The sequence below is a fragment of the Chinchilla lanigera genome, unplaced genomic scaffold (genome assembly GCF_000276665.1).
Source record: "Chinchilla lanigera isolate Chin_1 unplaced genomic scaffold, ChiLan1.0 scaffold00079, whole genome shotgun sequence".
Taxonomy (NCBI): domain Eukaryota; kingdom Metazoa; phylum Chordata; class Mammalia; order Rodentia; family Chinchillidae; genus Chinchilla; species Chinchilla lanigera.
This window is the reverse complement of record NW_004955480.1, coordinates 9779251-9804945: the sequence shown is the minus strand read 5'-3', so window position 1 is coordinate 9804945 and position 25695 is coordinate 9779251. Positions and strand designations below refer to the sequence as shown.

The window sequence follows — 25695 nt, the reverse complement described above, 5'->3', positions numbered from 1 at the left end:
GTGCATCAGACACAGACAGAGAGCTTGTTTCATCCTCAATGCGGTTCTGAATCCCAAGGCCCCCCCTCCCCTTAAAGAGGAAGGGACACACCAGCAGTTGCCTTCAGGAGACACCCAGAACTCATTAGGTTATCATTACACAGCCAAAGAGGCTCTGTTCCAGCAACAGGCTGAGAAGCCCTGGAGAAAGATTGGATTAAAAAACAAAGTATGAGCATTTTGAGATAGGAGTTTAATGGCAAGATTCTCAAGTTCCCAGCCAGAGCTTAGATAAGACAGTCATCAGAGCACACGGATTGTGATTCCGTATGCATCATCGCCTTCCAGCTCTGTAGTGGTTGTAGGGGGTAACACGGCAAGAGTCACTGTATCATCCAGGAGCCCAAGGCCTATGTACAGAAAGCCTGCAGAGCTCCCTCCCACCAGATTCGCTTCCTCTTCCACAGTCCCAGAGAATGCTCTTTCTCATCGTCTTCAAAGTGGCCTTCACAGCGACGTCCAGCTGCTTTCTGAATCAGAATCAATCCTGCACCTTTTAGAAAAAAAAAAAAAAAAACTGCTAATGATGGGATCTTTATTGAATTAAAAATTTTAAGGTGAAGGAAATAAAGAGGATCTCAAAAGAAAGGAAGAAACTGAGGCTCTAGAATTTCAGCATTCTTTGAGTTTAATTCTTATTCTTAGCTCTTGCCATTTTTCCAGGATATTCCTATAAGTTTGAAGGGCTTGACATTGTGTTTATTCTTGAGATGATACACAATCTTTGTGTACCTCCCTTCTCCTGAAATGTGTAGCATCTTCTTGAAATTGTCTGAAAAAATATTGACAACAGGGATTCCATTTTGTTGTTCAGACCCTTTTTTGAGTTGTGTGACTATGCTACAAACTTGCTAATATGCTAAAAGAAAGTTATTTGCTGAGGGAACATTCTTCAGAGGATTATATAAGCTAAACTCTTTCCTAGAATAATTGTATGGTCTCAGCTAGTCTGTGCTGGACTAACAAGATGTAGAAGTAAATTTATCCTCCAATCACAATTCTTGTCAAATAATCTTGGAAAGATCTAAACCCTTCCCCAGTGGGAAGTATTCTTGTTTTTACTGGAATGCATGTTACTCAAATTGCAATCCTGACTTTGAATGAATGTGTTTGGCTTAACAGATCATTTGAGCCTTTTTAGACAATAGTAAAATAAATATCTGTTATTTCTTCCCTGTGTTCACAGTCTATTTCAAATCTCTACATTCTCATTTTTTTCCTTTGCTTTTAATATCTTTGCTTGAAACAATGCTTCTCTCACTATCTTCTCCTGTCATATCTCATTCTGCTGGAAGAACCCATAAACTCTCATGATGAAAAAGCCCCGGAGAGGTGCTCGTCTCCATCTCAGAGCAATGACATTTTTCTGGAATGGCACTTTAGTTACCAGGGCCCAACATAACACCTGGCACACAATAGGTGTCCATATTTAGGATTAGTGGATGGATCATGCTTTGGTATAACAGCCAAGTTCTTGCATGACTGTCGATGACTTGATTTTGTCAAAATAGCTTTAGATTTGGGGACCCATGTTTAAGATTTTGACCCCAGTCTTGGTAGATTCTTAAATTTTTTAAGCCTTAGCTTGGCCACTTAACAAGTCCATTAGGAGGTGTTACTGACTTCATTTTGTGTTTATGTGTATTTCTGTATTTGCATTAGATATTCTTTTTCCCCAACAGAAGCACTTTTAGAGAGAATACTGAGTAAATTTTGGGATCTAGTCCAGAAGCTGCATTTATTTGCATCAGTCTAAGACTGGCCCCAGTCTACAGCTTCATGGTTCAAAGAAGAGACCAAGAATGTTTGGGGCTGTCCCCAGAGGCGGGACAGCAGTAAACAAAATGACCTCTCAGTGTTGGGTTGACATGCAGAACCAGATCCTGGTGTGTACATACGCTGAGTGAGAGCAGAAGATATGTGAGACATTAATTTATTTTTAACAAGCTAAAAATCTTTAAATTCTCAAGTTGCTTGCTTCCTTAATTATTCCTGATTTTCAAAGGTTTAACATTAGCTCAAATTTCAATCACTGTATAGTATCACTTGTCTGTTTCCTTGAGCATTCTTTTATGTCCTTTTAAAGGAGGATAGTTTTGTTCCCTTGTGCCGAGTTTGATCATAGGTGCCCTGGACTCTGGTCTCCAAGACTCCAACTGCTGTGGCCATTCTTACCCCAAACCCAGTTCCTTCAGTGGAACTGTGGTGGAACATGGACTGTACCTTCCTTTCTCCAAGTCCTGAGGGATTCTCCAGAAGTCCAACCACTAAATTTTCCCACTTCTGGCTCTCCAAGGAAAATTCTAGAACACCAAAACAGACACACACACACACACACACACACACACACACACACACACATACACACACACTGTGTATGCACATGTACCATATTCTCCACATTTCTTCCATAGTAGGACCAGATGGTCATTAAGAAAGTCTTAGAATCTGGTAATACAAAGCTTTTATCCAGCTGTCACCTTCTGTTGTTCCCTGAGTAAAGAACTATGGACTTGTTATTCTCAGGCCCACCTAGGAAGCTTCTCGCTACCATACTAAAGATATAACAAGGGCACAACATATGCCCGTGGGTCATTTGTGCTATATCCTGATTGACAGTGAGAAATACATTGGCACATGGAGTCAGAAAGCTCAGCTACACACTTTTAGTTCCTTTGTTCCCTAGCAGACCTAGGTGAAGAGTTAAGATATGACTGTGGCATTGCTTGGTAAGAGTGAAGTGGAGTGAAGGCTGCTTCTTGGATTGGGCAGTGTGGTGGTATCATGGCATGGTCTGATAGCTCTGCCTTTCACTGGGATGTTTTGCCAAATGGGATTGAAATAAAGGCATTGCTTTTCTTCCTCAGAGATCTATAATTTCATAAACTGCAGTTGGTAAAATCAAGGGCTCAGAAAATGAAGGGTTGAGTAAAAACAATTTTAAAAGTTTACTAAATGCTTTTGAAGATAGAGTAAATGAATATTTGAAAAAGTATGAAGGAGGGAAACAAGAGGGGATTAAGAGAGAATCACGCTGCATTATGTGCATGTACCCACTCTCCAAGAGGACTGCAAACTGCGTGTACTACAAACATGTACTAATTTAAAAAAAAAAGAAGGAAGAAAATAAAAGCTATTCTCTTGCTTTCTCAAGTCAGATTTATGGCTGTGAGACCTTGTTCATATAAATACACTTCTTTTGGATGGATGACTTTCTTTCTTGTTTGGGAAATATTGCCACAGCACTGCAATCTGCTGAGATTGAATACGTTACCAGCTTTATATTGTGCAGAATGAACCTTTCTTTCAACTTTATTTATTTTTCTGCAGGGCATTGAACCCAGGGCCTTGTAATCTAAGTACGCACTCTTCGTATCACTAAGCTACACCCGTTACCCACTTTCAGCTTTTTGGAACAGCCCTTTTATCCTGGCATGGCATTTGCTGGCCTTTCTGTACATATACACAACATATTCTTCACAGGTTTTTGGAACATGTCCAGCTAGTTCATGAATTACAAATAGGTTATCAGCCTCCGGCTCTGTGTTGGATGGATTTTAGATGTGGTAGTCAGAGATGGAGTGAAATTTGAACAATGAATTGAGGGAATTTGAGAAAAAAGAATCTCATTCCAAGAGAACAACCATTTGTAAAAACAAGAAGAAGGCCAAGGTGGAACTGGGAGAGGTGGAAAGAGGTGGGGTGAGAAGATGTGCAGCTCTGCTGTGTAGGGCTGCCCAGACCATGCAAGGAGTTTGAGGGCTGGTATTCAGCAGCCACCACAAGTTCCAGTGCATTGGATGATCTGCATGACCTTGAACAGGGCTCGTTTTATGCTCATTTCTTCTGTGCTAGCTTTCCTTATTTCCATTCTGGTCAGCCTCCTGCTGAAGGAAACCATTTCCGTCTAGATGCCGTAGTATCTTCACTGAGGCTAGCCCCGATCCTGCTGGCCTGGAGCCCGCTCTGTCTCTGGGAGATGACTTTGCATAACTCTCAACTTTACTGATTCTCTGGCTTAAGTCTTGGGAGGACAATCTCTTTGCCACGTTTCCTAGTTCTTGGGGAGCTTATCACTGCCACCTTCTTATCCCTATCGTAAGAATGTTATCGTGTACACAATTGCTTTCAGGATCCAGGCCAAAGGCAACAATAAAGGTTTAGAAAGAATTGTCTGTGGAGTCCAGGTGTGTTGGGAGCTCTAACAGCAGAAGGCAGACTAAAAACACTCAGCACTCTCAGAAAGGGAGAGTTAGAAATAAACACTGACGTCAGCCCTTCTTTCCCCTGCATTGATGCAGTACAGACGGGTGATGGCCCAGCATTTAGGATGTGTCTGGTTTCCTCATTAATCCTCCTCTCAATTCTGCTTTTATTAGCTCCAATGACAACAGCACATTCTCCCTAGGCAGCTTCTAAAGTCATCTAATTGTCATTAGAGCAATAAAGACTCTTATTTTTCTGCACAGTAAACAAATTAAACTGCTCCTTGGTATCTGAACCTTGTGAGTAAAGCATGATTGTCACTTATGATTCTGCTGTGCTTTGCAAACCTACTGTGTGCCCTTCATAGTTAGTTGATTTACATACAATATTTCATTTAATCTCTGCATCAGTATTTTCAAACTTAGGGTTACTGGCTCAATCTGCAGGAAAAAGTACCCCAAATTTCAGCATGGTAAGGTGTTTGTCCCTGATCAAAGTCTATGAATGGCCAAACTCTGATTCTAAGCCTGACTTGCACATTTACATATCCCTGTTCCACCTCACAGTGTTTTGTGCCTCTCTACTGCTCTAGATTGTCCTGTACAGCTTCCCATAAGACTTCCTTCTTTCCCCTGAGGTGGATATTCACTTGTCTTTCTTTCATAAGTATATCTTCACAGTCTTGTGAGGATCCAAATCCTCCCTCTTTATGTGTCACAGACTGTCATTGCTATGGACAATCTCAGAAGTTATTTTCTCTAGACCTATCCAGTCTTGGATCTCAGAAGGTAGACTTCAAGCTGCTTTCTCTCTTCAGAAATGTCTAGTGAAGTCAAAGTATTGTCACTTGGTTTGTATAACTCAAATGTAAGCAATTATTATTTGATAAGTATGATTTGTTCAATAGAAAAGTTTTAAAAGATTTGGTCCATGATGGAGGATGTGGTCCATAAGGGTTGTTAGTGAGAAGTGTGACAAATAACACCAAGCGGATCACATGGACTTTCCTTCCCTCCCTCCCTCCCTCCTTCTGTCTTTTTTATTACTTTTTTCTTTGGTTTTTGAGATGCAGTCTCACTATGTAGTCCAGGCTGGCCAGGAACTCATGATGTAGCCCAGGATGTTCTCTAGCACAGCACCTCACAGTCCCCAGGATAATAGGACACCCATGTGCCCCAGCGCACAGCTTGCTCTTTTTCTTTCTTTCTTTCTTTCTTTTCTTTTCTTTCTTTCATTTCTATATAGACTTTGCAAATGTTCACCAGAAGCAAAGGTGAACACAAAGTAAGCCTCACTGTTTTGGAAGTGACTTTAAAGCTTATGTTGTGCAACTGAGAAAGACAGCCCTCTGGGGATACAGGGGAGGTACACTCCTGAGATCTTAATGTCTTACGTATTAAAAATGTAATTTATGTCTTCTTCAGAGCCAGTCTGAGACTTAAAAGCTGTTTTTGCTAAAAAAAAAAAAATCTGTGACTTTTCACACGGCCTACAGATGTACAATGGGTAAATAAAAGCAAAACAAGTTTAACCTTCATTTTGTATCTGTCTTCTTTATTACCTTAAAACTTTTGATCAAATCTTTGCTCAGCTTTGCATGTGAGCATGTTAATCATTTAAGGAGTGTCTGTCTAAAAGCTAGCAAGACAAGCTTGACCAGCCCTAACCTTATGTAACCCATGCCCTCCCCCTTCCACGCTGAAGACATCGAGAGAAGAGATGACAGGGACATTCAACTACCAGTGCACCTAGATGTCCTCAGTCATTGTCCTACAGGAACGTTCACCTTGGATTTCAGCACAGTCTCAGCAAAACTAAAACCACCCTAGAAACTGTCATCTCATGGAGACCACATTGTCCCCTCAAGCAGTAAGTGTCACCTTGTAACCAGAAATAATGAAATAATAATATCTGACCTTTTGCCTGCTGCTTAGTCATAAGCCGTGGACCTCTGAACTGCAAGTGGGTAACTACCTGGACAGCTGCCGAAGCACTAGACTCCTTCTTTCTAGAATATTCTTTTTTCTCATTTCCTCTCCCAGATTTGCCTTCTCTGCAAAGCTTTCCATGACCTCCAGGGAATGGAGAAAGTGCAACTTGAGGGTTTCATTGTATTAAACATTGTTATAATTAACCACTTATTTCTCTGTTCTTACCAGGATAATGGGTTCCCAGTGGCTAGAAAAGATATTTTATTCTCTTATTGCCAACCTCTAACATTCACTGGGCACATAGTGGGAGCTTAGTGAAATGAATGAATGAATGAATTTTGTAATAACCAAATCTTAGCCCTCCTCTCTTCCCCAGTTACTCATATAGAGTTCTGAATAGTATAGTGTGGGTCCTTCCTGAGGCTTGTCCAAGCCTGTTCACCAACCTTTCAAATTGCGTTCCTTGTTCACCACGACCACAGAAAACCCTGATTTTAGAAGGCAGGGGAATGAGATGAAAGAAGGAGTGACAGAGTAATCATATGGAAATAAAAAATTCATCTCAAAAATAATGAAACTGAGATTGGAGAGGAAGATGATTTATCTACAGCACATGACTGAAGTGTGAACCTGTTTTCCTGGCTGCTGGCCCTGGGCCAGGGTGCACAAGTGTATTTTTTGCCACGTGGACAAAAACACACTGGCTCGTTTCCAAAGAAGACAACATGATCAGGGCAAAGGGATCATTGGTTGAAATTTGAAAAATGATTTCTAATTTAAACCTAGCCGCTCACTTGGAGAAATGACTCAGGCTAATTTTGCAGGTAGCATGTTTTTCTTTGAGATTTCTCATCCGATCTGTTCCCTGTTGTCCTAGATTGCATAAGAGTAATGATGAATTCTGTGACTGAAGACTAACTTCCAGAGGCCCAAAATAATCACTGTCTGTTTTCTACAGGAGATGATGATATATATTAGGATTTTAACATTCTTTGAACATCCATACTTTAAAAACAGGAGGCGTCCGTGGCAGGTGGGGCTTGCAAATGATATTTCTAATCAGATGTTCATTCAGAAAGTAATTAACTTTAGGAAAGTGTCTTCCTTGTAAGGCCCCAAGGGCTTCTGAGAAGGCTTCTTCGCTCTGAACATTCTGTGAGCTTGCTTTGTCTTTGCCTCCTCCTGGGCTGCAGAGCCCAGCAGGGAGATGAGACACAAGACCTGCTGATCAGAACGCAGATCACATTTTGGTGAATCAGAGCTGTGGAGCAAGAAGCTTTTCTTCCTTCTGCTGTCCTTTCTCTCTCCTCCTCAGAACCCTCACTTGCACATTGCTTACAGCTTTGCCAGTTTTTCCAATTTGATCTGGCCTTCCACTTTGCATTGCCTACCATTCCTTTTAGGGAACCTATGGGAGAAGAAACTAAGAACCTGTTTTTGAAGTCAAAGAGATGTGAGTTGAAGCCCTGGGTCTGCCACTTCCTAGCTGCTTACCTGTGGGCAAGGTGCAGCTTCTCTCAAAGTCTCATTTTCTCACCTAGCACCTGGATTTCTAGAGGTCTGTTGTGATGTTTCACTGAGTCTCAGCTTGGTGCTTTCTTCCTAGGGTTTCTCAGCAGATTACAGCATTTCCATTATGTCTTATCTCAATCCAATCTCTTCCTGGAAAAACCAATTTTGGATATAATTTGGCATGTGTATTAACCTTCTACAACTGTGGCAACACAGCACCACAACATGGGTGTCTCCAGGCAACAGAAACTAATGCTCTAACAGTTCTTGAGGCTGGAAGCCCTCTACCAACGTGCAGACAGAATCATGTTCCCTTTGAAACTTGAAAAAAGTCCTTCATTGTCTCTTTCTAGCAGTTGGCCAGCATTCTTTGGCATTAGCTGGCTGTCAGTTGTACAGTTCCACTCTCGGCCCTCTTGGCTACATGAAGTTCTCAACACGTGTCTCTGTCTACATGGTTATTTTTTAGAAGCACACTGCTTATATTGCATAGAGGCGCCCATCTTATGCTTCTTTGACCTCATCTTAAATAACTGCATTTGCGATGATCCTATTTGCAATAAATTTAGGACTTCAGTATAGATTTTTGTTGGGAGAGCACAATTCAACCTATAGCAGGTAGATACTGAACAGTATGTAAAATAGTCTAGTCTGCTTAGCCAGTCTGTAATATAGACTTCTCACGGATTAAATTTCAATATTAGAATCACTGTTCAGAAGCTAAAATGAAACATAATTTATTTTACTTTCTTTTTAATGTTTCCTTCCTAGTATCACATCTTTATTTTGAGCACCCAAAGTATGATTCTCACAATCTCCAACCCTCTGTTCATGTAGCATCCAGATATCTCCTCCTGCCATCCACCCTTTTTGTACAGTCATCTGTCCAGATCTGTCACCTTGCTCTTCAGAGGACAAAGGTCGAACTCTTGACCTTCATGCAATTATCTTGCAGGATCTGACTCCTGGTTGCTTCTGATGTGACTTTCCTAGTTTGTTCCAGACTGCTCTGGTTTTAGTATTACATTTTTTGCATCCTGAAAATACCCTCAGTGCTTAATAAACCAGGCTAGTTGATCACCCCCTTACTTCCTTGATTCATTGGGGTGCATATACTCTGATATTAAAGATTTAATTCTATTTTGTTAAATGTCTGTTGTTCTTTGCTTGTTGATTGTTCTCCTCTGCCACACTGCAAGTTTTTTAAGAATTGTAAATCTTGATAAATCAGGATTTGAATTCCAAATCTGGTGATGTTAGATAATGGATTTCTTATTAGGTACCAATTTCTTCAAAAGCCAAAGGTACACAAGCCCATGTATCCTTTGGTTGCTGCAAGGTTAAAAGAGATAGGATGACTAAATTCTGTGACAGAGTGCCTGGCAGAACTAGGCATTGCATAAATGGCAGCTGCTCTTTCACCAGTAGATACGTGTGCATACTTCAGCCTACTGTGCTCGGTAAGAGCTTTTCAATAAAAGCTCAAAGCTCCAGAACTCAAATCTCTTGAGCTATGATCCTTCTGTCCTTCCATTTTCCCTCTCTGACTTGAAAAGTAAATCCATTCTTTCAGACGTTAGTCTTACTAAGAATTTGGTTCAAAGCCTTTCTAAGTTACGTGGTCTTTGACAGATGTATTTCCTAAGGACCTTTTACTACGGGAATTTTCCATGTGTCAATAACTTGTTACCCTCCAGTGGATTTTAATCTTGCCAGTTTCAGTGCCTGGTTCTTCAAGGAAAAACAGGAAATGGAAAGACCTTGAACTCACTCTTTCTTGAGATCCAGTTCTCATGAACTAAAAATACAAACTCATTTACAGTTTATTGAGTGTTGTTGACTGAAGCTTAGGGGTCATTTAATACCTTTTATTTCATACTAATCCCTCCAAAAAGCAGATGCGCTTTAACCTTGTCTCTCTTTGGTGGTTCGTGTATGAAGGAGCTGAGAATGAGTGAGATTGCTTCCCCCCATCCTGGAAAGGAGAGAAAATCCTGATTATGGTTGGAAGGATATTGTTGGCTCTTTGTTTTCCCTTAGATCATTGCTGTAGGGCCCACTTGTTCTTTTTATCTAGTGGGTATTTGATGCCCTGATGAGATAAATAATTCATAGGGTCTGGGTAGTACTTTTCCACTGAGGGCTGTGTGTAGACACAGGCAGAAGGGCTGCAAAAGCCCGAGGGCTCATGACAAGGTCAGTTGCCTTACGCTTCAGTGAGTGCTCTGAATCCCCCAGTAACACCTTGCTTGCTGGGACCAACACGTAGAAAGGCAGGGGCTTGGGAAGGATTTTCAGATTTTTGGCTGAGGTTACAGTGACTTCCATTAAATACACCTCTAGAGACAGCATGTCAATGACAACAGCTACAAAATATAAATGCAATGTTAATTATCAGTTCTGAACAGTAATTCAAGATGCACTATGAAATCAGACATGATAAATTGCTGTAGGGGATGAGAAAGTCAGTATGGTTTGGCAAGCCATGGCAAAGAGGACATGTAATTTACTATTATTATTACTTTGAGGATATATTACTATTACTGTTTTTGATTATTTCTGTCTTTTTCAATTGCAGTCACTCTGCATTGCATACGACAGTCCTTCTGATATTTACACTGACTTTTTAAAGGTAGACCACCCTACTCTTACTTTACAAAGGAGGAAACTGATGCTCACAGTGTAATCGAGGTATTTCCAAGACCACCAAAGTAGTAGGAAGGGATTCTAGTGTTTGACTTTGGGGTGAGATGTCTGTGGGGAGACTGCATTTTTTCATAAGTACTATATCCTCTTCCAGTAAAAATGAAATAATAGTAGTATTAATTAGCATTTTGTAGTTATAAAAGAGTTTGTGAGACCATTTATCTATCCTTTTCTACTTGCTTGTCACAAGAATCTTGTTCAGGTACAGGTTGGGGTATCAGCTCCATCTGCATGATGCAGTACTTGTTCTGGGAGTGAGTTATTCAGAGCCAGCTGGTTAGTGACTGAGATGTCCCTGGATGTGGGACTTCAGAACCCATGTCTTGTACTTTGTAACTGGTGCCTTAGAGGACAAAAGGGCTTATGCCACTGAGGACTACCATTTTTGGTTCCAACTTAGACCAAAGAAGATGAAATTGGAGACTAGTCTGAGCTGGATTTTACCTTTACTTATTTCTAAATCTCCTTGGCTCAGCCCTTGTGGCTGTAGGTATCCTTCTGTCTTGGTTATTTTTTTCATTGCTGAGACAAAACACCTGACACCAAAAGTTAAAGGAGGAAAGGTCTATTTAGCTCACAGTATGTGGAGGTTTCAGTCCATAGTCATCTGGTTCCAAGGCAGAGTGGCTTTCGAGAGGGTCATCACAGAGAGAAACAAACAGTTCACACAGGCAGACAGCCCCCTTTCTGTCCCTTATAATATCCTGGCTGCATGTCCTTAGGGCAGGTAGCACTCATACCCAATGTGGAGTTTCCCATTATTCACACTCAGAACTATGGCAAACCTATTGGTGGACTGATTTAGTAATCACACACCTTTAATCTCAACATCACACACTCTACATTGAGCCACCTCTGAAAAAGACCCATCTCTGATACCATGAGGCTTTGAGGGGTATATCTAGACACAAGCCATAACACTCACTAAACTTATTTATTTATTTGAAACAACCTCACTGTGATTCCCAGGCTAGCCTTAAGCTTGTAGGCTCAAATCTTCCATCCTCCTGCTCTCCAGTAGCTAGAACTGCAGGAATGCACCACTGGGGCGGGCTTTCATCAGACTTCTCAGAGCAGCGACAAGGTCTACCATTCTTTGTGCTTGCTTTCAAAATCTGTGTGTCCAGCCTCCCAATAACTCAGTGGTCCTTTCAATAACTGTCTAGTAAACTTCTTTTCTGTGTTAATTCTCTAGAGTGCAGTTCTGTTGTCCATAGCCAGGAACCCTGGTGGATGCAGCATTGCGTGGATGTTCTGTGCAAAGTGGCTGCAAAGTGCTGCTACGTGGTCTGTCTTCCGGGCACCCTGGTTCTTGTCCGGTCTCCTCTTCTAAAACAGTGGACAGTCAGTCTATGACCTGTGTGTTTCCTGCTTATGCTCAACCATCATTTTAGCCATGCTTTATTGAACCCTGTTATGCAATTATCTAGTAAGGTGGTCTTAGGGTTCCCCAGGGGACTGAGTTTGGATTCATTGTGGGGAGGAGAGATGAATGTAATGAACAAGAAGGGGAATGAGTGGGCTTGGGAGACTTTAGCTGATGGGGATATGTTGAACCAGTGCACTTCATCTTTCTTCTTTCTTTTGTCTCTTATTTTTTCTACTGTCTTTCTTCTTCCTCCTCTTTATCTTTTTATTCTCATTCTTTTTCTCCTTCCTCCAAGTAGAATGCAAGTGAGCTATATTTGGATCTACTGGGATTGAAATATCAATGTCAGCCCCCTTTCTGTGAACTTGTTCTGTGCTATTTACCCGTTAACATATACTTCACCTCATTTCATCTCCCTAGAGCTTTTGTAGGAGAAATTACAGGGCATTCGGTGGAGTGGTAATTGAAACTCAAGGCATGATAAAGCTTTCATGTGCCAGGATGGCTCCTAAGCAACAATTCATCACTCCCATGAGAGGTTACAGAATCAACTGGAGGCCAGCACAGCTCAGGCATTGGAGTAATAGAGAAGTCGAGGACTTTATGAAGCAGTTGCTGTGATCAACTGTGTGCTCTGAACAAGTACTCAAACTCCTGAAGTCTAAGAGAGCACCACAGGAGTGCAGGTTATGGAGACTGGCACTTGGTGGAAGAGAAATAGAATTAGTTCAAGTCCCTTGAAATGTTTCTCTTGACCTACATTAGATTTGCTCCCCACAGTGTGCCTCCTCAGATCTCTTGGGGAGGCATGAGATCTAGCTGTCTTTCCCAGTATGCAGACATGTCTGGGTGCAGGAGGGGTACAATCCTATAGACTTTCATGGCCTCATTACACTGGTAAGATGTGCTTCCAGAGGACCATGTTCTCTCTCTGTTTTCAAAAAGCTCAAATGACCCATGGCTTTTCCTAACTGATGGCATTTATTACTCATCATAAAATCAGATGGAGATTCAAGAACATCACACTTATACTAGTAATCCTCTATTTTGCCTGTAAGTAGTAAGGTCTGAGATGTCAGGTTCACATGTCCACCCTAGGATAATCACTAGCTGCATTAAAGAGGTTTCAAAAAAATCCCCTGAAGCCCCTTACAGTTGGAATTTGGGTTCTATTCCTTACTCACCAGTAGTCTTGGCTAAGATATTTAACCAATGTAGGCTTCATCTTTTTCCAAACTGAGCATAATCATTCTAGAAACTTCTTGATGTGAAGACTCAGGGAGCACTGGAAAGCAGTAAGCTCTGTGTCTGACCCAGAGAGAGAATTCAGACAATGTTCATCATTACTGTAACATGCAATGCAAAGCCACAGCTGCTGAGGATCACTAACATCCCATTCTCACCTCCTTGGGGTTGACCAGCCATTGTTGAAGGTGACATAACACTGAGGTAAGAGGATTTACAGTTTTCTTCAGAGTAAGACTGGCAAATTTGCTCACCTGAATCTTGCTTCTTTATTAAGAGACTTGATTTGCAGGGATGAGTTTTATATGCTAACTTCACTAAAAATTGTAAAGTCTCCCATGGAGTATTCAACACAGTAAGTACAGAGAAGTAGAACACTGTCTTGGTTATTTTTTCATTGCTGAAACAAAATGCCCAACACCCACAAATTAAAGGAGGAAAGGTTTATTTGGCTCACAGTGTGCAGTGGTTTCAGTCCATAGTCAGCTGACTCTGGTGGGGTGGCTTGACAGAGGGCTAAGGAAGAGGAGTCTTGCTTATGTCATGGCAGACAGGAGGTGGAAAACAATCAAGGGAGGAGGGAGAGATGTTCTTGTAGGCCACGCCCCCAGTCCCCAGTGAGATCCACTCCTCTGACTGGGCTTCACCTCTCAACATCACATTTATGTGTGAACTAATGAATGGACTAGACCACTCATGAGCGTCATACCACATGGTCCAATCACTTCCCAAAGTCTGGTCTGTGAGAATGTCAGTCTTTGGAGCGATGTCCAGATATAAATGGTAACACAAGCTTTTGTTTTCCTTCTTATTTTTTGAAGTGAGTTGTCTAAGTGCTGTAGCAGTAGAGAAGTGTGGGGAAGGTATGTTATAACTCATCAGCTTTGGGTGTGGAAGTGTCCCTGGCTGGACTGCATGTTCTAAACGTGCAAATTTTAATTAGACTCTCTTGGTGTTTCTCATGTGCATGTTGCCAGTTGTCAGCATGTAAAGTGTCTCTTTACTCTATCGTACAGTTCTCTGTGCAGGTCTCCCAGTACATGCCTCTGTGCCTTTGGACATATTGTTTACTTTTCAAGGAAAATATTGGTCTGGCTATTTAACTCATCTCAGAAACCTCTGCTGAAATGTCATCTCCTGTAATAGGGAGCTGTTTTGTGACCATGGAAGGCTGCCTAAGTGTGCCTTCTTGATCCTGTGGGATTTCTCAGAAAGTAGAACTGCTTACATAAACATAAGCCAGTGCTCAGCAAGGGCTCAGGTAATTCTGACACAGCAAGGAAGACACCATCATCAATACCCTCAAATTCAAGGTCTCTGGATATTTTTAAGGCATTTGCATGGCCAAATCATCTCAGTCTTCTCTATAACTGAGGTCACACTCTAGAAGTCTTGGACTTCTTATTATGGGGAAAATATTTGTGTGGCTCTGAAGACAGAAGTAGTGGATCCAGTTATCTACTATCTGAGAACTGAACTTTAATTTTTCACTTTAAAAATGAGTATAATAATAGCTAACTTGAAAGAACAATGATATTGACTACTGTAATGAGGTAAAGTGTTAAGGATATTTCTGGTAGTATACAAGAGATAGTAGTTAAAAGATTGCTTCTCCTAATGAGACGTTCTGAAGACCCTTTCCAAGGAATGGCAGATCTGTTCCCATTATGTACACATAAAACCTGTTTATGCAGAATGGTACTAAATGTAGCTTCTTATGGGAAAAGCCCATTTTCACATGTTACTCTGTCTATACGGAAACAGAAACTCCTGCCAAACACAAAGATTATATTCCTGGAAAATAACATTGGTAAAAATTTTGGTTAAAGGGATTCAAAGAAACTCCTTATGTTTCCAATTTTTCTCTAAGTCTAAAACTAGTTTAAAATAGTAGCACATATTGATATCTTGTAATATAACAACCATTGTTAACTTCCTATCACCTTGTCTGAAATTTTGTGCTGCTTGTATTGTTTTTGTGTTATTTTGTAAATGTCTCTGTGTTTCTTAATATGTTTTCATTTTTTCATCTTTAAAATAAAAAAGAATAAATAAAATAGTAGCATCCTACTATTGTAACTTGCTTGTGTCTTCCAGAGGGTGACAGTTTCTGGTCATGATATTAAAAAAGTAAAAGAACTTTTAAATTTATAAAAATGTGGGTATTAAAATCAGAGGTCCAAGACGTGAACAATTAAAATTGCATTGTAGTTATTTTAAAAGGAAAATAAGTGCTACAAAGGCAAGAATTATTCCAGCTGATTTGTCAAGATTAAACCTATGTCCTGGTGTAGATATCTGCTGTTATCACAATTGCATTGATGAGGAAACTGGGACAGAGGCAGAGAATCAATTTTGTTTTTGGCTTTATTTTCCTTTCTAGAGCCTATTAATAACTGTTGGTTGAGCAACTCAAATGGCTCTTTGGTATTCTTCAGTGTTATTTTTTGTTGTTGTTTCTTTGAAATTTCTAAGGAATCAATGTTGTATTTTTGAGTATTTTTTGAATGCCATGACTGGAGGTTGGCATCCTCTGGAAGACAGAGGCAAGGTACAGCAGCAGAATACAAATCAGAGTAGCATTTTTCAAGTAATGTTTTACTTTAAACTAATTTTAGGCTTAGAGAAAAACTGCAAACAAAATAGAAGCGGTTCCTTTAAATCCTCTGTCCCACTCCCTGGATGTTAACAACATTAATATTGTATGGGACCATAGCACATATAACAAAACCAGGAAACTACGTTGGTATCATATTATTAACTAAATTATAGGATTTTGCTAAATTCACTGATTATTCTAATTATGTTTTTCTATTTTAAGGTACAATTTTGTATTTTACTTCTCATTTAGTTGTTCTTTCTTCTTAGTCACCTCCAGTTTGTGATAGTCTCCAGTCTTTCCTTGTCTTTCATAGTTTTGACACTTCTAAATGATCAGAAATGATCAGTTTACTTTGTAGAATGTCGCTGAATTTGATTTTTTGCCCTGTTTTCTTATTAATGGAGTGAAATATTTATTTTTTCAAGAGTTCTGTATAAATAATATAGTGTCTACCTCACCGTTCTGTGCCAAAGTGTTCATGGTATTAGTATATCTTCTTGGTAAGGCTACTCCTGCTCACTTGTTTAGCTGGTGCCTGTCAAATTTTGCTTTCAGAAAGTCATTCTCTTTGTCCTTGTTGAGAAACATATTGGGTGAGATACTTGGAGATTATATAAATCCTATTTCTCCTCAAACTGTCATATTCTAATTTGTGGAACTTAGTTTGCATCATTGGTCTTCTGATGTTTGCCTACTGGTGAATCTAGACTTCCTTTTTTCTTCCTTCTTTCTTCTTTCTGCATGACTGATTGGAACACTTACTGTCCCCTATTTACATATTTTTTGGATTTTATCATGTCAGTACAACAACAAGTGTTAAAATGCAACATTATTATTATTTTTCTTGTAAAAGCAAGGATCTCTTCACAGCTTCCCTGACTACATAAGCACCAGAGAAGCTGATTGGACAGGCAGTTTAAGTTCAAGGTCTATACCAAACCTTCTCCATTATAAATTGAAATATTTATAAAAGCACTTTGAGATCTGTTTATAGATATGGAAAAAAGTATAAGGCATAAGACAGGGTGCAGGGGGAGAGAGAGAGAGAGAGAGAGAGAGAGAGAGAGAGAGAGAGAGAGAGAGAGAGACTAAAAGGTCAGATAGGAACATGGAGGAGGAAACAGAGTCAGCTCTTTCTAGAACTTCTTATTGAGTAGAAAGAGGTATCAGAGACCCCCATTATACTATCCTGGTGTATGTAGGACAGGAGTTGCTAGTTCATCTTAAGAAAGAGTACTTAGAACTTCAGGAAAATTACTAACATAAAACTAAGTAACGATGTTTCCAATGAAATTTATCTCTAACAAAAATGAACTTCACATACATGTTGCATTGTTTCAAAATAGATAGGCATAGTGCTGTTCAGCAATATTTACTAAATCTTTTGTGAGTCTCTAGGGAGAGAAAATGAAAGGAAATCAGAGATATGTAATGTTCTGGAGAGATAGATGAATGTAGAAGTAAGAAGAGGAAAACACCCACACAATCCAAATGCTCAGAAACCAGAAATTTAAGTTCTATGTTTGATTTTGGTTGCTTAGAGGTTAACATCTTTATGTGAAATATGAAACTATTTGGTGATCTCTGAAATCCCTCTTTCAAGTCTCATCCCTGTTCTGTTCTCTCTAGTGTGTTTCTTTAATGTTGGTAAAGGGGTTGCATTATCTGAATTCACAAGGAATTCCTGGAGAGGTTAAAGCATTTGAGCCCTAGGATCTATAAACTAAGCAGTGGCCCTAAGAGGACCAACACAACCTGGCAGGACATACGAGGCTCAGAAAAGCTCTGGAAAATCCTGAAGACAAATGCACTGAGCTGTTTTTTTCTCGATGTTTCCATGTAATTGTTCGAATTCAGTTGCTATAGGCACATATGCTAGAGAGTTTAGCTTCAAGCTTAGCATATGGTGGTTTTGGAATCAAGTTTGAATTCTTTTTAAGATCCTTGGCTCATGTATCTTCCCAGTTCTGGCAAATGACTGAAAAGAGAATAGAACACGGGGACTATTCTAGTTAGTGCTATTATATAAGTGAAATCTACTTTTCTCCACCCACTGAAGGGGCTGACATCTAACATTCAGAAACATGCATCATGTTATTCCCTTGTCTTTCTGCATGTTTGTCTTTCTTTGTGCCTGTCTATCTTTGTGTCCCTTCTTTCCTTCCTTCCTTCCTTCCTTCCTTCCTTCCTTCCTTCCTTCTTTCCTTCCTACCATCTTCCCTCCTTCTTTCACTCCTCCTTTCCTTTTGTTGATAATGAGTTCCTTGGAGGATAACTTGTGATCCAGAAGAAGAAAGATTTTCCTCTGAGATAAGTTTTTATTTATTAAAAGGTCATAACAAGGATACCTCAGGCAGTGTAGTTCTCTGTAATCAGACCAGCATGTCTCCTTTTTCCTTAGGAACTGGTCTTCCTGGAGAACTGTCAGGTAGAGAGGAACACAAATTTGTTTTGCTCAGCAGAACCCAAGTCTTCCTACTTTTGTGTATGTGATTTGCTCCAAATTAGGGTCACAAGGAAGTTTACCGTCCTTTTGTTTGCATGGTTTTCCAAATTGTGTTCCATGGTGAGCTGGATCTTTAAAGGAGCCCAAATATTATAGGGAGGTTCCTGGAGGTTGTCAAGGCTAAACAAGTGAGTCTCTGCGAATCCTTATCCCATTTTTGTGAGTGTAGTGTGGCAGTTTAGAGTGTGTATAACAGATGTAGGACTGCAGTGTCTGATCCTGGGTACTAGCCATGAAAGCTGGGTCAAGTTAATTAACTTCTCTTTGCTTCAGTTTCTCAATGGTTAAGTGGGAATAATAGTAGTCCTTATATAATTGTTTGCGTGTTAAGTGAAATAAGGCAGTTATTCCTCAGTATTTCTAGGGGCTTGGTTCCAGAACCCCTTTTCTGACACCAAAATCTGCATGTGCTCAAGTCTCTTATATAACATAGCATAGTGTTTTCATATAAGCTATGTATATCCTCTTGTAGACCTTTAAATGATCTCTAGATTTACTTAGAATGCTTAATACAATGTAAATGCTACCTACATAGTTATTATGCTTCATTATGACAAGGAAAAAATCTGCAGATGTTCTGAATTTTATTTATTTATTTATTTATTTATTTATTTATTTATTTTTTGGTTTTTGGTTTTTCTCCGGTACCGGGAACCGAACTCACGACTTTGCGTGTACCAGGCAAGCGCTTTTGCCGCTGAGCTAAACCCCCAGCCCCCTGAATTTTAGTTTTTGATTTTTTTTGATTCATAGTTCGTTGAATCTGTGAATGCAAACTCCATGAATACAGATGGTGGATTGTACATTTAATATGCTTAGAGCGATGCATGGCATACCTCACATGTTATGTGAGTCTTATGTTGTTAACAACATCCACATCATCACTGAACTTCTATGCACTGCTTTATCTAATGAGAAGGTTTAGCTGTTAAGGAAATTCTTAAGCACATGCACACACAGATAGGCACACAAGGTTATTTTTTCTAATTTTATCCACGGCAGAGCCACTCTGGGATGGAGATGGTTAAACTGCCTGAACTCGGTGATGACGTCCTTTCCCACAAGCCCGCGGCTGCCTGCTCTGTTGGTAATAAGTGCTCTCTAATGAGGAAAAATCTATTTCTTTGTAGCTTCAATGAATTTGTTTCATTTCTCCTCTCTGGGATTATGCTGATTTAGCCTCTCTTACTTCCACACAGCACTTTGGTTCAAGGGACAGTGGCTCAGCCTCAGTGAGAGGACCGGTCCCTCTATATATATAGTTCTGATGGGAATATGCTTGTTGTTGCCTAGGCTAGCTATTCTGCTTGGCGGGCCCCTGATGATTAGAAATTCATCCTGCAGCCTCATCGACTGGAGTTTCCCAATGACTTTCAGCCACTGTCTTCTCCAGACTTGCTTAAAATTCCAACTCCCCCTTGGCAGTTGGGCTTTATGATAATAAAAGAGAGTCTCCTTTTGTTTTTTTTAGGATGATGATTCCTTCATCTGTTCCTTATGTGAAAAGTTCCTCTAGGGTCCATCATCTACCAGCACACAGAAAGCTGAAGTTAGAGTGATGACTTGTTCTTTGCCTCACCTCTACCTTGTCCTGAATTCTTGCAGCCCCAGAGTTTTGTGTCTTATGAGCTTTCAAATTCTTCTTTTATCTCACTCATTTGTCCTGGTTCCTTTTTGTTTTTATATTCACTGTGAAAAAGGCCAGAGTCGCCCTTCCTCCTGACCCACCTGGACACAGAGAAATCATTTCTCCAGGGAAGCTCTTCTACAGAAGCTGAGAGCAATGCAAGGGGCACTTTGAGGTCCACGAGGTGTCATTCCCAAGATCATCTCCTGTTAGCACCTCAGAATGATGCTGTATCCCTGTGCCTCAAAGTAAAATACAGTTGTGTTTCTCTTTAGGACTGAAGCAGTCCTTGTCTTGACTCTGTTCCATAACAAAATGTAGAAATTCTTTTCTTGGTCTGTGGCTAAAGATCACTTTCTGTTGTCCCACCCATCAGTTCAAATACATCTCACGAAATCTGAACTCGAGTTAGGAGCCTCAACACTCAGGGCAAACTTTCCAAGCCTGTCTGTTATGCATTGCCTCATTTTACTTGAAGCAGCTATTCATTCACTTGAAAGAAATGATGCAGAGGCAGGTTTTAGGTCCAACCTGTGCTACCAACAGGAAGTGCTCCATAAGGAAACCTGGTGGCCGTGGCCATAGGTGCTTCTATGGAAGAGAGAGTTGAACCAAGTATTCACAAACAAAAAGTAGTGAGCTGCAAAATACCTCTTTGAGATTCTGGTGGAATGTGTACATACATAGGCTCAGTGTATGTTGCTGGAACATATAAATAGAATATAATGTGGTTGCTTTGGGGAGTAATTAGAATAATTAGGCTTTAAATTAGAACCATTGACTTGGAAGGCTATTTTCTAATGGCGATTTACTCTAATGCAAACAAAAACATCAATGCTGTTTACGTAGTCCAATTCCATTCAGATTGCTTTATTTAGTTAGCATTTACACTTTGCCAAGGCTGATGATAATTTTTATTTGTCTATAATGGTCAAGTTGCAACCAGACAATTTAGAAACAGAATTAAAGTCCTCTGTGTTTTTTTAAAAGTCATTTTTCAACTGCATTCATTTTTCTTTGATTCGATTAGATGTAGATTCTTGATTTTATCTTTTTTTGAAAAACAAGTTTTAAATTTGTTTAATGTATGCCTTTAAAATTTTTAGTCCCCCCCTAAACACTATTTCTTGTATGTGAGATGTTTCCTCAGGATCATTCATTTAATAATATGTAGAAGAAATATTTATTAAAATATAATGTGTTCAAGGGAATATGGTAATTATAATTGGGTATATAAGAAATGAATATGACATCTTTGCTTTCAATAATAAAATAGAAAGATAAGAAAGAATCTTCTCTTGTATTTTAATCTTAGGCAGACTGTGATTCCTGGTAGAGTGGCAGTACAAGTCCAGTGGAGTCAGAATAGGAAGGCATTAGAATCTTCTTACTGGGATATTAGGAAGACTTCAAATAAAAGACTTTGTCCAGGTAAAAACTCTATGGGAAGAATGTTCAAGAAGGGAAGCAAGTAATAAGCAGAGACATGAAATCTTGGAGACGAGCCCACAGTTGGAGAATAGCAGGTGTTTTGATGCTGATGAAGAAAGTAGTATTTGGAAAAAACTGAAGCTGGGAGTGCAGCTTCTCTCTACACTGTAGAAGGGTCTAGAAGACAAATTTTTAAGATCCCTGGCTTCACTCAATGGAAAAACTCCATAAAGTTTGCAGAAGAGGAGTAACATGATGAAAAGTTGGCTTCTGCATTCCCCTTTAGCATCTCTTCTTCTCTGGTGATTTTCAGTTACGTCCCCTCAGAACCAATCTATGCTCTTAGTCTTACTAGAAGTTCCACTGTCTGAGTCACTTTTCCATCGCTGGAACAAAATACCCAACACCCATAACTTAAAGGAGCAGAGGTTTATTTGTGTCATGGTTTTTGAGGATCCAGACCATGGTTGGTGGGCTCCAAGGCAGAAGCAGCCTGACAGAAGAGCCTGACAGAGGAAGCTGCTGATCTCATGGCAGCCAGGAGGCAGGAAGAGAAGGGAGGGGCCAGGAACAAGAATATACTTTTCCAAGTCACAACTGTGAGTTTGACGAGGGTAATGACCTGCCTCCTCAACCAGGCCCTACCTCCTACCATCACATTCAGCTCTGGACTAATCTGTGGATTAATACGGAGTTGACTATAGTACCCTGTCATGATCCAGTCACCTTCTCTAAACCCTAAATCTGACCACGTGTGACTTGGTGGTGACATTTTAAATGTGAACCATACAGCCACTTTGCAAAACAACAAAAACAAAAACAAATGTTAGCTACAGAGGGACCAGGTAGTTAAGCCAAGGCTTTGCTCTAAAGATGGATTAGGGAGATACCTTACGAGAGAGGCTCATTTTCTCTTTAGATGCATCTAACAAAGTCTTTATTTTATTTAGGTTCCAACCTTCCTGAGAAAAAAGGAAAGGAAAGGAAGAAAAAATAAATTTGTAAGCTTTTTTCATGGTAAGGACATTTCAAACACACATATATATTTTCATTTGATCCTCATACATCCTTAATGTGAATACACTTCCCTTGGCTGTGATACCAAGATCTCAGGCTTGTGCTGACAAGAGGAAGAAGTAGAGAAGAGAGGAAAGGAGAGAGAAAATGATCAAAGTCTCCTCTGAGCTAGACCTTATGCTAAGATCTTTTGCACATATTTTCTCTGCAATTTTCACAGTGCTAGGAGTAGAGTGTAATGATTGTCATTTTATAGATGAAGAAATGGTAGTTGAAGATTGTTATATAATTTAAAATATACAGTTACTGAACACGTACCACACACCAGGCACTTTTTGGGTCTAAACCAGTCAATCCTCACAATAGCTTTAGAGGTGGATAAATTACTGCCCTAATTTTATAGACAAAGAAATGAGGCCAAAGAAGTTGAAAACTTGTCCAGTGTGAAATAACCAGTAAATGAAGGGACTAGGAGTTAAATCTAAATAAGTGCCTCTATAGTACACTTGTTTAATCACAGCAGTGTATATTCTATCAATTTAATAGTGGGCACAGTTATATGATAGAACACCTTAAATCTCAAACTCATGAAGCTTGTACTCTCCTATGGGGCTCAAAATGGTTTTAAGCAATCAATTCAATTCAGTCTGTTCAAAATACTTATTGACCTGATGTTTGCTAGAGTTTTTGATATGTATTGAGGTATATGGTGCACGTGCATATGCACACACACACACACACACACACACACACACACACACACACAAATACAAGAGTGCTCACTATGACCCATGACTGAGCTGGTGAAGAAAAAGATTGCTGAACCTTTATATTATCTATTAACAAGTCTAGATACCTATGCCCCTAACTTGGTAGCACCATCTTTAAATTATACATTTAAATATTGACTTTATCTATTTTCTGATGTCTACTACTGTTAATACCAAGCATACAGAGTATCCATTGCTACAAAACAAACTACTTCAAAAGCTGTGGTTTCAATATTAACCAAAGATTATTTTTATTTGTTCATAATCTAACAGGTCTGAAATTTTTCTGCATCTACAAGGTTTTAGTTTTGCTGGTTTCACTTAGGTTACTTATGAAGTAGCAGTAGTGTGATACTTGATTTGTGCTGGAAGGCTTAAGATAACCTTGAATATCTGTCAGTTTGTGCACTGGGGCAATCAGGCTACGTCTTCATCATTGAATCAGGCTACAAAGAGTTTAAAAGATAATTGCCTTGGATTCTTATACAATCTTCTTTTTTGGCCAATTCTAGCCTAGTTCTGCACAAAGAAGGTAATTTGACAAAATATAGTTCCCAGTTTTGTGGACAAAGCAAAATTCTGCACAATCCACCCCTTGTCCACTTGTTAGTTATGTAGTCTTGTGTGTTTTTCAATATTTTTGAATTTTGAAATTATGTACTGTACTTGCAAAATCAGATTTTAAGTCTACTTAATGCAGCTATTTCTTTTACCACCAAAAAACAAGTTAAGCTCTCCCCAAGGTAAGATGCACAAAGCCTCGTAGGCCTCTTTGTCCCTTTGGTGGTGGCCATCCTACCTGAGTTATATTCTCCCTTTATATCTGATAACTTAATTCTCAGATGTATAGTTAACTACTAAAAATTCCATGTATCTAGTAGAATGATAATGGATAGAAAAAAGGAAAAAATTACTTATTTTACATGCAAATAAATGAACAAAGCAAAGATGTACCAAAGCAGAAATGAAACCGCACAGTCTGCAGACTGGCAAGTGGTTGCATGATGATGTGTTATTTCTTCCACTACCACATTTCATACTTGTTTGCTATCCATAAGTACCTCAAGTGAGCATGTTTTTTGCTTTCTGTCCTCAGATTCTTATTCCTGATGGTTTAAACTGCATGTTATCTCATCTATATTAGGGGGTTAGTGGTTCATTAAGTTTTATCATGGGACATGGGATTACTAAAAGCACCCAGGGAAATTTCTACGTTCCACATGTACTCCTCTCTGATCTCTGGGATACTGTCAAAGTTAGGATCAGTCACTCTAGACTGTTAGCAGCCCCATTTTTTTGTGTTTGTTTGCCTATAGTTCTAGTGGCATGAGGAACCCAGTGTGGCCAAGTGCCAGTCTCTGTTTCCACTTCCACGCTGTTGTAGTTGTAATCACTGGTGGAAAAGTTTCCATTGCAAAATGACAAGCTGACCTCAAAGCTGCAGCACAGGAAGACACAGTCTTTACAGGTCCATTAGAACTTAGAGTGAGAAAAGCCACTTTCTCTTCACCAGTTGAACAGGCAGAACCAACTGTTGAAAAAAGAATAGTGGACTAAAGAATAACTTCCAGGTTATAAAACATGGCCTCAGTCAAGGAACATTCACTGACCTCAGATCAGGGGACCTGATGGGCTCAGCTGAACTTCAGATTTGCTTGGAACTAATGACTTTTGTGTATGTTTGGACTTCTTTATTTTTGAAATGTAATTAATTTAATTGGTACAATCTATAATGATCACATTCATCATATGGAATTTGTACATGTACATGATATATCTTGATTCCTCTTTTTTCCCATTCCCCTGTCTTCCACCCCTCTTCTCATCCTTATTCACAAAGCTGTTTTTATTTTATACTTCTTTTCTCATTTTTTCTTTATCCATCCTTTCTCCTCCCAACTTCCCTTTTACTTTTGAACATTTTTTTTAAAATTTCACAATATATATTATATATTTTGGTTCATATTTACACATTCAGTTCCTCACATCTGAGAGATACTGCAATATTTGCATGTGTGTCTAATTTATTTCACTTAAGAGTATGGTCTTAAGATATATCAATTTAGCTTTAAATGTCTCCTTCTTTATGGATGAGTAGTACTCCATTGTATAAAAAACCCACGTCTTTTTATCCATTCATCAGTTGACAGGCATTTGGTCTATTTCCAAGATTTAGCTATTATAAACTGTATTGTTATCATCATGGGTGTGCATATATCATTGTAGTAAGATGCTTCTATTCTTTGGGGACAATATCAAGAAGGGGAATAGTTGGGTCAAATGAACCTCTAGTCCTAGTTTTCTGAGGAATCTCCACACTGAGTTCCACAGTGTTTGCAGCAGTCTTTACTCCCACTAACAGTGGAGAAACAGTTTAACAAAGAAAACAAAAGGTCTCTACACTGAACAGTATAATACTCTGAAAAAAGAGGTTGAAGATGATATCAGAAAATGAAAAGATATCCCTTGCTCTTGGGTAGGAAGAATCAACATAGTGCAATTGGCCATACTCCCAAAATTGTTACACAGATTTAATGCAATCCCAATCCAAATTCCATTAGCATACCTCACAGAACTAGAAGAAACATTCCTAAAGTTGATTTGGAACCAGAAGAGACATAGAATAGCAAAGGCAATTCTGGGCAACAAAGGCAAGTCAGGATGCATCACAATCCTGGACCTGAAATTATACTACAGAGCCAGTGTGATAAAAACAGCATGGTATGGCAAAAAA

The 25695-nt window shown here is 39.5% G+C and overlaps 1 long non-coding RNA gene across 1 annotated transcript in view; it reads right to left on the bottom strand.

Moving 5' to 3' along the window:
• Positions 1-211: 211 nt before the first annotated feature.
• The window catches only part of LOC106146456, a 33001-nt gene continuing 7517 nt past the window's right edge, over positions 212-25695 (bottom strand). Inside the window, exon 2 of the long non-coding RNA XR_001230889.1 lies at positions 212-532. This is a non-coding gene — a long non-coding RNA (uncharacterized LOC106146456). The remainder of the gene's footprint in view (positions 533-25695) is intronic.